Source organism: Oncorhynchus tshawytscha, linkage group LG22 (assembly GCF_018296145.1).
Source record: "Oncorhynchus tshawytscha isolate Ot180627B linkage group LG22, Otsh_v2.0, whole genome shotgun sequence".
In the NCBI taxonomy this organism is placed as follows: domain Eukaryota; kingdom Metazoa; phylum Chordata; class Actinopteri; order Salmoniformes; family Salmonidae; genus Oncorhynchus; species Oncorhynchus tshawytscha.
The window spans coordinates 11,485,372-11,496,991 of NC_056450.1; the positions used below are offsets into that span (position 1 = coordinate 11,485,372).

General features: G+C 43.3%; 1 long non-coding RNA gene across 1 annotated transcript; it reads right to left on the reverse strand.

The window, feature by feature from the left end:
- Positions 1-8,219: 8,219 nt before the first annotated feature.
- On the reverse strand, positions 8,220-11,331 carry LOC112221407. Its single transcript, XR_002949019.2, has 3 exons — positions 10,817-11,331; positions 10,436-10,608; positions 8,220-8,956 (listed from the first exon to the last, which is right to left on the reverse strand). It is a non-coding gene; the product is annotated as an uncharacterized LOC112221407 (long non-coding RNA).
- Between the last annotated feature and the right edge of the window lie 289 nt (positions 11,332-11,620).

Sequence of the window (11,620 nt, forward strand, 5' to 3'; positions counted from 1 at the left end):
TTGTTTATGGTTCATTGAACAAGCATGGGATACAGTGTTTAAACCCTTTACAATGAAGATCTGTGAAGTTATTTGGATTTTTACTAATTATCTTTGAAAGACAGGGTCCTGAAAAAGGGACGTTTCTTTTTTTGCTGAGTTTATGTTCCTGCCTAGCCTTATGCCTTGATCACACCTACAGCGTCATTGTGTTTTGGTACACCAGACGTACATTCATTTCCATTGGAACGCTGCATTTGCCTGCCAGCACTGCATTGCAGAGGCAGGTGCAGTGCTTTCTGTGTGGTGTATACGTTGGATTTATCGAACGTATGCATCAAATTGTATGTGTAGACGGCTTGACAGAAATGGTAGCGTACATATCCAAGTGATGCTGAGTACCATTATGCGCAATGAGGATGTAGGTGTGATTGAGGCTTTAGCCTTAGCAGAAAGTTTTAGAAACAGAGAATTTAGCTTGTTTATTGGCTCTTCGCCAAACAGGGTTTTTTAATCCTGACAAATTAGGATATGGAAATGTAAAGTGTGTCCCACTGGGGGCGACGTGAGCCACAGGTGTTTTGTGAATTACAAATCCAGTCATTCCTCGGTGTGTGTCCCGAATGGCATCCTAATCACTTCATAGTGCACTACTTTTAGCCAGGGCCCATAGGGCTGTAGGGAACAGGGTACAATTTGGGACACATCCTCAGTCATCAATTAGACAAACTAGATTAATGCTCTCAACACAACCTTGATTAGACGCACTTACATAAGAGTATACTAGGGAGCTCTCGTGTCGAATCAATCACCGTATTAATTAAGCACATATTTTAAAGTACAAGAAGGGCAAGCTTTGGGATGGCACTACACAGTGCACAATCTCATTTTTCTTCTTAAAACTGAGAGATGTGTTTGAATATGAGACTTTGGTGATGTTGCTCTCTCTGTGTAAAACATCTAATGGAATAATCCTATGAGGATAGCTAGTCTCTTTTGCTTGTTTTCGAGAACTGATCTTCGCAGCCTTATAAACTATAAAACAGATAAAAGGATCTAGCATACCCAACTGGCTAAAGCTAAATCTAAAAACATCATCTGCTTGCTACTTAAGGAAGCTAACTAGCTGTATAAAATGTGCTTCACTCAAAGTTGCTTTGACAGGGACATATTTTTCGAATAAATTTAGTCCAACACAGTGTGTTTCATCTGTAATAGCTGGAAACAGAGCGGGTCATGCCCTGAGCAGTGGTTATTGGCTATTTACACAACGGGTGGGTCTAATCCTGGATGCTGATTGGTTAAAATCGCATTCCAGCCAGTGTCTATTCCACAAGTTACCACTGACTAAAGCTATGATGTTGAAATGCCTATTTACTCTGTTCCATCTCACTGCGCAATCCACTGTCTCATCAGCCCAGCCAGACAATTTATAACCTCGATCTCCACTGTAAAAAGCATCTAGACATTTCTTTTAGACTAGAAATTGGTTTTTAATAGCAGACTTGTATAAAACTTGCGGTCAGTCTCTCTGACAATTGCAACATTGTTTCAATATTTATATTCTCCAGCTGTCCCATAGTAATTAACGTGTAGTGGTCTGGAGTCGGAACGAGACAGACATGTAGTCAGCTATTCTCAGCCAGTCGAAATCATGAATCAGCATAATTTTTATGGACACAGTGGGGAGAACAAGTATTTGATAACCTGCAAAATCGGCAGTGTTTCCCACTTACAAAGCATGTAGAGGTCTGTAATTCTTATCATAGGTACACTTCAACTGTGAGAGACAGAATCTAAAACAAAAATCCAGAAAATCACATTGCATGATTTAAGTAATTAATTTGCATTTTATTGCATGACATAAGTATTTGATCACCTACCAACCAGTAAGAATTCCAGCTCTCACAGACCTGTTAGTTTTTCTTTAAGAAGCCCTCCTGTTCTCCACTCATTACCTGTATTAACTGCACCTGTTTGAACTCGTTACCTGTATAAAAGACACCTGTCCACACACTCAATCAAACAGACTCCAACCTCTCCACAATGGCCAAGACCAGAGAGCTGTGTAAGGTCATCAGGGTCAAATTGTAGACCGGCACAAGGCTGGGATGGGCTACAGAACAATAGGCAAGCAGCTTGGTGAGAAGGCAACAACTGTTGGCCCAATTATTAGAAAATGGAAGAAGTTCAAGATGACGGTCAATCACCCTCGGTCTGGGGCTCCATGCAAGATCTCATCTCGTGGGGCATCAATGATCAGGAGGAAGGTGAGGGATCAGCCCAGAACTACACAGCAGGACCTGGTCAATGACCTGAAGAGAGCTGGGACCACAGCCTCAAAGAAAACCATTAGTAACACACTACGCCGTCATGGATTAAAATCCTGCAGAGCACGCAAGGTCACCCTGCTCAAGCCAGCGCATGTCCAGGCCCGTCTGAAGTTTGCCAATGACAATCTGGATGATCCAGAGGAGGAATGGGATAAGGTCATGTGGTCTGATGAGACAGAAATAGAGTTTTTTGGTCTAAACTCCACTCTCTGTGTTTGGAGGAAGAAGGAGGAGTACAACGCCAAGAACACCATCCCAACCGTGAAGCATGGAGGTGGAAACATCATTCTATGGGGATGCTTTTCTGCAAAGGGGACAGGATGACTGCACCGTATTGAGGGGAGGATGGATGGGGCCATGTATCGCGAGATCTTGGCCAACAACCTCCTTCCCTCATTGAGAACATTGAAGATGACAACGGCCCGAAAGACACAGCCAGGGCAACTAAGGAGTGGCTCCGTAAGAAGCATCTCAAGGTCCTGGAGTGGCCTAGCCAGTCTCCAGACCTGAACCCAATAGATAATCTTTGGAGGGAGCTGAAAGTCCATATTGCCCAGCGACAGCCCTGAAACCTGAAGGATCTGGAGAAGGTCTCTATGGAGGAGTGGGCCAAAATCCCTGCTGCAGTGTGTGCAAACCTGGTCAAGAACTACAGGAAACGTATGATCTCTGTAATTGCAAACAAAGGTTTCTGTACCAAATATTAAGTTCTGCTTTTCTGATGTATCAAATACTTATGTCATGCAATAAAATGCTAATGAATTACTTAAAAATCATACAATGTGATTTTTAAGTAGTGTACCTATGATACAAATTACAGACCTCTACATGCTTTGTAAGTAGGAAAACCTGCAAAATCGGCAGTGTATCAAATACTTGTTCTCCCCACTGTATACAAAGAAATGTCAATAGAAAAAAGGTCAAACGAAATGAAATGCAGCTAGTTTGCAGACTTTCCAGCTTCAATTTGAAGTGATTGTGTTAGCTGTGTTGTTGGCTAGCTACTCTGAACAACAGTGTCTTGACAAGAGCTCATATTTTATATTCCAGGTGAAATCGTGCATCATTAGCTCATTCTTATGAATGTATCCAAATAAATGCCACTAGAAAACGGCTTAAACAAATGCAGTTACTTTGCTGTTATTCTGGCTTCACTGTTTGACGTAACTGTAAATTAGCAGTAGTTGCAATATTTACCTGGCGCTAACGCTGCAGATAGCACTACTGGGGGATCTGAAAAGTTATAGTCAATCGATCAGTAACATAATACTTTTAGCAAACAAAATGTATTTTCAATTTACAATCTGTAGAAACAATGGGAATAGAAGGGTTCAGAACCTTTGTGAAACATCACAGCACTGTTGAAAAATATATGCCAAATTGAAATCCAATACGGATGGTGTTAAGAGATAGATGGGAGGGGTTGAAGGGAGCTGAAGGTTGGTACTAATAACAACAAGAGAACTCATGTAAAACATACTGTGATGGTAAAACGTATATAGGTTAAGATTTTTTTTTGAAAGAGCACAGTTTGAAAGATATGGCAAATAGCAGGGCAGGGCATACATTTCCCGAACTGACTTCTTGGAGAGGTGGCATCCTATGACAGAGCCACATCGAAAGTCACTGAGCTCTTCAGTAAGGCCATTCAAGTTATGTGCTTGATTTTATACACCTGTCAGCAATAGGTGTGTCTAAAAAATCCGAATCCACTATTTTGAACATACTTTTGTATATAGGATGCCAGTGAAAATATTTGGCATGGGTCCTCAGATCCTCAAAACGTTCTACAGCTGCACCATCGAGAGCATTGGTTGCGTCACTGCCTGGTATGGCAACTGCTCGGCCTCCTACCGCAAGGCACTACAGAGGGTAGTGCGAACGGCCCAGTACATCACTGGGGCCAAGCTTCCTGCCATCCAGGACCTCTGTACCAGGCGGTGACAGAGGAAGGCCCTAAAAATTGTCAAGGACTCCAGCCACCCTAGTCATAGACTGTTCTCTCTGCTATCGCACGGCAAGCGGTACCGGAGCGTCAAGTCTAGGTCCAAATGTCTTCTTAAGAGCTTCTACGCCAAGCCATTAGACTCCTGAACAGCTAACCAAATGGCTACCCAGACTATTTGCATTGACCCCCCTCTTTACACCGCTGCTACTCTCTGCTGTTATCATCTATGCATAGTCACTTTAATAACTCTACCTACATGTATATATTACCTCAACTAATTGACTCTGTATTGGTACGCCCCTGTATAGAGTCTAGCTATTGTTATTTTACTGCTGCTCTTTAATTACTTGTTACTTTTATCCATATTTTTTTCAAACTGCATTGTTGGTTAGGGGCTCGTAAGTAAGAATTTCACTGTGAGGTCTACACCTGTTGTATTTAGCACGTGTGACTAATACAATTCTATTTGATATGCAAAGTGCTTTGTCATTATGGAGAAGAGTGTTATGATTGCAAATACAGTACATAACTGTTTTACCGTAAGAACCATGAATTTTTGTTTTAAATTATTGATTGTAACTTACAAGGCACTAATAGAAGATGTACTGAACGTATCTAGAGACAGTATTAGCTACAGCTCCTTGGATAAACAGCAAATCCTGTCATGCATACTGTCCATATGCAACAAGAAAATAAGACAACAGCTAGTCAGCAAAGATCCTACTGATAAACATGCAGAGCTCATCTAAAACAATCATAATCTGTGTGTGTGTGTGTGTGTTCCTCAACCCCCTTATTCCTCATGAGCGCAGAGAACCGCATCGCCTGGAGTTGCCCGCAGGCGTTATAGTTACCAAGCACAGGGCCCTGTCAGAGCACAACTTTCTAGGGCACAGAGGAGAGAAGCACACTTGGAGTTTATCCTATCCTGTCTATTCCTATGACAGACACTCTTAGCGACTGTCGCACGGGGGCTCCATATTTCATGGCCATGCGTACTCTAATTGTGTTGCCAGCCTGCACACTTGTAGTGATGTAGTTTTAAAAAACCTTTATGCTGCACCACTTGTGGATCACTTGTGGAGCAAGAAGAGAACTCTGAAATCTTTCTACCTCGATCTCACACACACACACACACACACACACACACACATACTTTCTCCATTGGTCTCAGGTCGCCAAGTCATAGATGCCCTGCTGAACAGTCAAAGCCATTAAATTAAGAAGAAAAAAAGATTTTAGCTTTACTGAAGCTCTGATAGACTGAGACTGCCCCCTGTATTTTTTTATATATATATATATATTTTTTTTTTTCACCTTATTTAACCAGGTAGGCTAGTTCAGAACAAGTTCTCATTTGCAACTGCGACCTGGCCAAGATAAAGCATAGCAGTGTGAACAGACAACACAGAGTTACACATGGAGTAAACAATTAACAAGTCAATAACACAGTAGAAAAAAAAGAGTCTATATACATTGTGTGCAAACGGCATGAGGAGGTAGACGAATAATTACAATTTTGCAGATTAACACTGGAGTGATAAATGATCAGATGGTCATGTACAGGTAGAGATATTGGTGTGCAAAAAAGCAGAAAAGTAAATAAATATAAACACTATGGGGATGAGGTAGGTAAAATTGGGTGGGCTATTTACCGATAGACTATGTACAGCTGCAGCGATCGGTTAGCTGCTCAGATAGCAGATGTTTGAAGTTGGTGAGGGAGATAAAAGTCTCCAACTTCAACGATTTTTGCAATTCGTTCCAGTCACAGGCAGCAGAGAACTGGAAGGAAAGGCGGCCAAATGTGGCTTTAGGGATGATCAGTGAGATACACCTGCTGGAGCGCGTGCTACGGATGGGTGTTGCCATCGTGACCAGTGAACTGAGATAAGGCGGAGCTTTACCTAGCATGGACTTGTAGATGACCTGGAGCCAGTGGGTCTGACGACGAATATGTAGCGAGGGCCAGCCGACTAGAGCATACAGGTCGCAGTGGTGGGTGGTATAAGGTGCTTTAGTAACAAAACGGATGGCACTGTGATAAACTGCATCCAGTTTGCTGAGTAGAGTGTTGGAAGCTATTTTGTAGATGACATCGCCGAAGTCGAGGATCGGTAGGATAGTCAGTTTTACTAGGGTAAGTTTGGCGGCGTGAGTGAAGGAGGCTTTGTTGCGGAATGGAAAGCCGACTCTAGATTTGATTTTAGATTGGAGATGTTTGATATGAGTCTGGAAGGAGAGTTTACAGTCTAGCCAGACACCTAGGTACTTATAGATGTCCACATATTCTAGGTCGGAACCATCCAGGGTGGTGATGCTAGTCAGGCTTGCGGGTGCAGGCAGCGAACGGTTGAAAAGCATGCATTTGGTTTTACTAGCGTTTAAGAGCAGTTGGAGGCCACGGAAGGAGTGCTGTATGGCATTGAAGCTCGTTTGGAGGTTAGATAGCACAGTGTCCAAGGACGGGCCGGAAGTATACAGAATGGTGTCGTCTGCGTAGAGGTGGATCAGGGAATCGCCCGCAGCAAGAGCAACATCATTGATATATACAGAGAAAAGAGTCGGCCCGAGAATTGAACCCTGTGGCACCCCCATAGAGACTGCCAGAGGACCGGACAGCATGCCCTCCGATTTGACACACTGAACTCTGTCTGCAAAGTAGTTGGTGAACCAGGCAAGGCAGTCATCAGAAACACCGAGGCTACTGAGTCTGCCGATAAGAATATGGTGATTGACAGAGTCGAAAGCCTTGGCAAGGTCGATGAAGACGGCTGCACAGCACTGTCTTTTATCGATGGTGGTTATGATATCGTTTAGTACCTTGAGCGTGGCTGAGGTGCACCCGTGACCGGCTCGGAAACCAGATTGCACAGCGGAGAAGGTACGGTGGGATTCGAGATGGTCAGTGACCTGTTTGTTGACTTGGCTTTCGAAGACCTTAGATAGGCAGGGCAGGATGGATAGAGGTCTGTAACAGTTTGGGTCCAGGGTGTCTCCCTCTTTGAAGAGGGGGATGACTGCGGCAGCTTTCCAATCCTTGGGGATCTCAGACGATATGAAAGAGAGGTTGAACAGGCTGGTAATAGGGGTTGCGACAATGGCGGCGGATAGTTTCAGAAATAGAGGGTCCAGATGGTCAAGCCCAGCTGATTTGTACGGGTCCAGGTTTTGCAGCTCTTTCAGAACACTGTAGACACACACTGAAGGAAAACCCATCTCTGTATCTACACTGTAGTTAGCAACATTAGCCTATAAGGAGGGTTCAAATCAAATTAAATCAAATTTTATTTGTCACATACACATGGTTAGCAGATGTTAATGTGAGTGTAGCGAAATGCTTGTGCTTCTAGTTCCGACAATGCAGTAATAACCAACAAGTAATCTAGCTAACAATTCCAAAACTACTACCTTATAGACACAAGTGTAAGGGGATAAAGAATATGTACATAAAGATATATGAATGAGTGATGGTACAGAGCGGTACAGTAGGTGGTATTGAGTGCAGTATATACATATGAGATGAGTATGTAAACAAAGTGGCATAGTTAAAGTGGCTAGTGATACATGTATTACATAAAGATGCAGTAGATGATATAGAGTACAGTATATACATATACATATGAGATGAATAATGTAGGGTATGTAAACATTATATTAGGTAGCATTGTTTAAAGTGGCTAGTGATATATTTTCCCATCATTTCCCATCAATTCCCATTATTAAAGTGGCTGGAGTTGAGTCAGTGTGTTGGCAGCAGCCACTCAATGTTAGTGGTGGCTGTTTAACAGTCTGATGGCCTTGAGATACAAGCTGTTTTTCAGTCTCTCGGTCCCAGCTTTGATGCACCTGTACTGACCTCGCCTTCTGGATGATAGCGGGGTGAACAGGCAGTGGCTCGGGTGGTTGTTGTCCTTGATGATCTTTATGGCCTTCCTGTGACATCGGGTGGTGTAGGTGTCCTGGACGGCAGGTAGTTTGCCCCCGGTGATGCGTTGTGCAGACCTCACTACCCTCTGGAGAGCCTTACGGTTGTGGGCGGAGCAGGGTTAATAGTGATGAAGGGCACATGGCATTAACCCATTCAGGTATTCCCCCAGAATAAATGAATATTTTAGAGAAAGCTGAAAGATTAAATAAATGACTGTCATTATGCATATTGCGCATCTGGGTCGAAGCCTATTTCTATTCCGATACTTACCTAATAAGGCTTTGCTGTTGTTTATATCTTGCGTCTTGTTATGTAGCTACTGTACGAAATGTTTAGCAGCTTTTCACAAGCAAATACATGTGATATAGAGATCAGATGGAGTGAGTCATTACAGCCAATGTAAAGCTCATTGACTTTCCTGTTAAGTGCTACCATCTGGTGGTTTCAAAAGGTGTTACTTCTTCTAAAACTCAAAGCAGTTTCAAAGAAATCTGTTGATGGGTCTGATATATAACTTGTATGCAACCCCAGATTAATTTCAAATGAAGAGCATATAGTTGGTCCATCGCATCACCTCAAGTAATTGAGGAGCTACTTACTAAAGTTGTGTGCCACCTTCGTGTTGAGCATGATGTGGAAGTTATTGCTGTGCTCGGTGATCCCACCGAATGTTCCCAAATCTTGAACTGCAAATTGCTCGTACAAGCGTGACGTGTCCATTTCAATCTTCCCAGCATTTCCCCGTGTCCAGAATGATTTCTCCATCTGCTGAGAGAGACCAATCATAATCGGCACTGAGACAAGCTGTATTCTCTATGAAATGCAATGCTCTGGGAAAGCACAAGACACTGACAAGACACTGCAGCGAATAATTTCCTATAGTGTTTAAGGAAATTATTAAGTGGAAAATAGGTACTTCCTTATTTATCATTGCAAACTATCTGATGAGCATGACAAAAACTTCTAACGAATCAGACTCTAGTGTAGTGTAATATGAGGTAATACACCATATTATAAACTGGGTGGTTGGAGCCCTGAATGCTGATTGGCTGACAGCGGTGGTATATCAGACCGTATACCACTGGTATGACAAAACATGTATTTTTACTGCTCTAATTACGTTGATAACCAGTTTATAATAGCATTAAGGCACCTTGGGGGTTTAAGGGCTGCGTCCTGCCTAAGAACAGCCCTTAGCCGTAGTATATTGACCATATACCACACCACTCGTGCATTATTGCTTAAATATAACATAATGCAATATCATATAACATTGTCAATTTGCATGACTATATTACATGCTTACAAATGTAGTGTAATAAATAGGGATAAACAAACACATCCGTAGTAGTACCTTATCTGAACCAACTTCCTCCCAATGAAAAGCCCTGGTTCGCTCTGTTAAGGGTTTTGTACTGGGTTCATTTAAGGTCAATGGAGGAGGCATAGGGATGAAGGAGGGTGCTGGGATCACAAGGGTGGTGGGAACAGAGACAAGGGCAGGACCAGGGACAGGCACATGACCAGGGACAACTACAGAACCAGGGACAGGGACAGGGACATTCACGGATGACTTTACAGGGCTGCGAGATTTCGGGACAGGTTTTGCTGGAGAGGTCATATAAATTCTTGGCACCTTCCCTCCCCCTGATAGCTGATCTGCTGCACCCAACACCGGATCTGATACGCTGAAGCCTTCTCTGCCTGTGGATTTGCTCTCCTCTATAATGTATTTGATATTATCATACATTCTTAGATCTATAACCCTAGGATCCTCATAGCAGTAGTGGAGCAGTAGTGGTGTAGTAGCCATACTAGTAATAGTAGAGTAGTACAGATCACACACATACTTCACCCATTTAAACAATGCCAAGCCTCCTCTTTGCAGGAACAACAGGCCCTCAGTGAGGGTCATTGGTGCTGGAGGCCGTTCACACTTCTCTTCACTGCCCTCTACTGGATGGATGTAGACGTTTCTATAGACGATCTTGTTTACAAGCTGCATCATCTACACTACATGTGTCAATCAAAAATCGTGAGTCTTAATTGAAAATAACAATTCCTTCAAACGTCTTCAGTCTTTATGTCAAGAAGCTGAGTGGCACCCTATTAATAACTGGTCGAGGGAAGTAGCACCAGAGACAGCGGTTGAACTCTTTCACATCTGCTATGGCTCTACACAAACCAAGCTGCTGTCCACCTCCATAGCAGGTTAGAGTTTAGGGGCAGGGACGACTCTCTTACCTTGTGTTTGTCCTCCAGTGACGTGGCCTCCAGCTCATAGTCATGTCTTCCTCTGAAAGAGACGGAGAGCTTGGCCCCAACTCTGTCATCGCAGCTCTTAACACATTGAAGGGCAGCTGCCGCTTTACGGTGCCTTTCTCTATACTGCACACCATTTTGGTGTTGAAGTCAATCTAAACATACAGTATAGAGATTCACATCACTCTGAGATTTTCACAGCTTTTACTCAGATGCATGACAGGGTATCTTTACCAGCACACTACAAGCTTTCATCGTGTGGGAGCTGTTATCACAACTCAAGATTGACTGTTTCTAGACGTTGTAACACCAGTTATTATAACACTCAACTCAATGTCACAAGATGCCCTATATCTGACTCACCTGAAGAATGCGCTTCTGCCATCTGTAGCGGTTGTGCTTGTAAACACTGAAGTTGTACTGGGAAGCTAGCTGTTCCTGCAATGGAGACCAATAAACCAATGGCAATGATGCAGGAACAGATCAGAAGAGCAGCGTACCCTCGAAGTTGATAGTGAATGACAGAATAACATGGGCGACATGTACCGTGTCGTGTGTCGATGAAGTTCATTATGTGTGTGCAAAGACCGTCCAAGGTTAAACCCAGGCTTTGTTGTTGCCATGGTTTTCTGTGCTGATTTCGAAGCCCGGTAGAGTAATACTTTTACCTCTAACCTGGTCCCAGATCTCTTTGTGCTGTCATGCCAACTCCTAGCGTAGGGTTTTGACCAGAGGCGGCGCTTCGCTCCAATGCTTTCCTTCGCTTTAAATTTGCATAGAGCAGAGCTCAACTTTTTCTCCCGCTCCGCTAGCAGGATTCTCGCCGCACACCTTCCCACATTCCCCTGCACATTTCTCTGCGTGCCCTCATTGAAAATGAATGGGGGCAGAATTCCTCCTGCTGAATTCATTGTTGGTGAAAGCTCACTTTAAGGCCAAACACATCTGGGACCAGGTTGATAGCACAAACAGATCTGGGTATCTTAAGCTGCTCTTGGTTGTCTCTCCTGGCCTGGTTCAGGGCACATGCACCTTTAAAACGAATGTGTCACAACAGAAAAAAACATCCCGATTTGGCTTAGTATCAAACATTTGGGCCGAGATCCAATCAGATCAATCATTAAGCAGCGACAGCAGACACCCACATGGAGAATGTTTTGGCGGTGT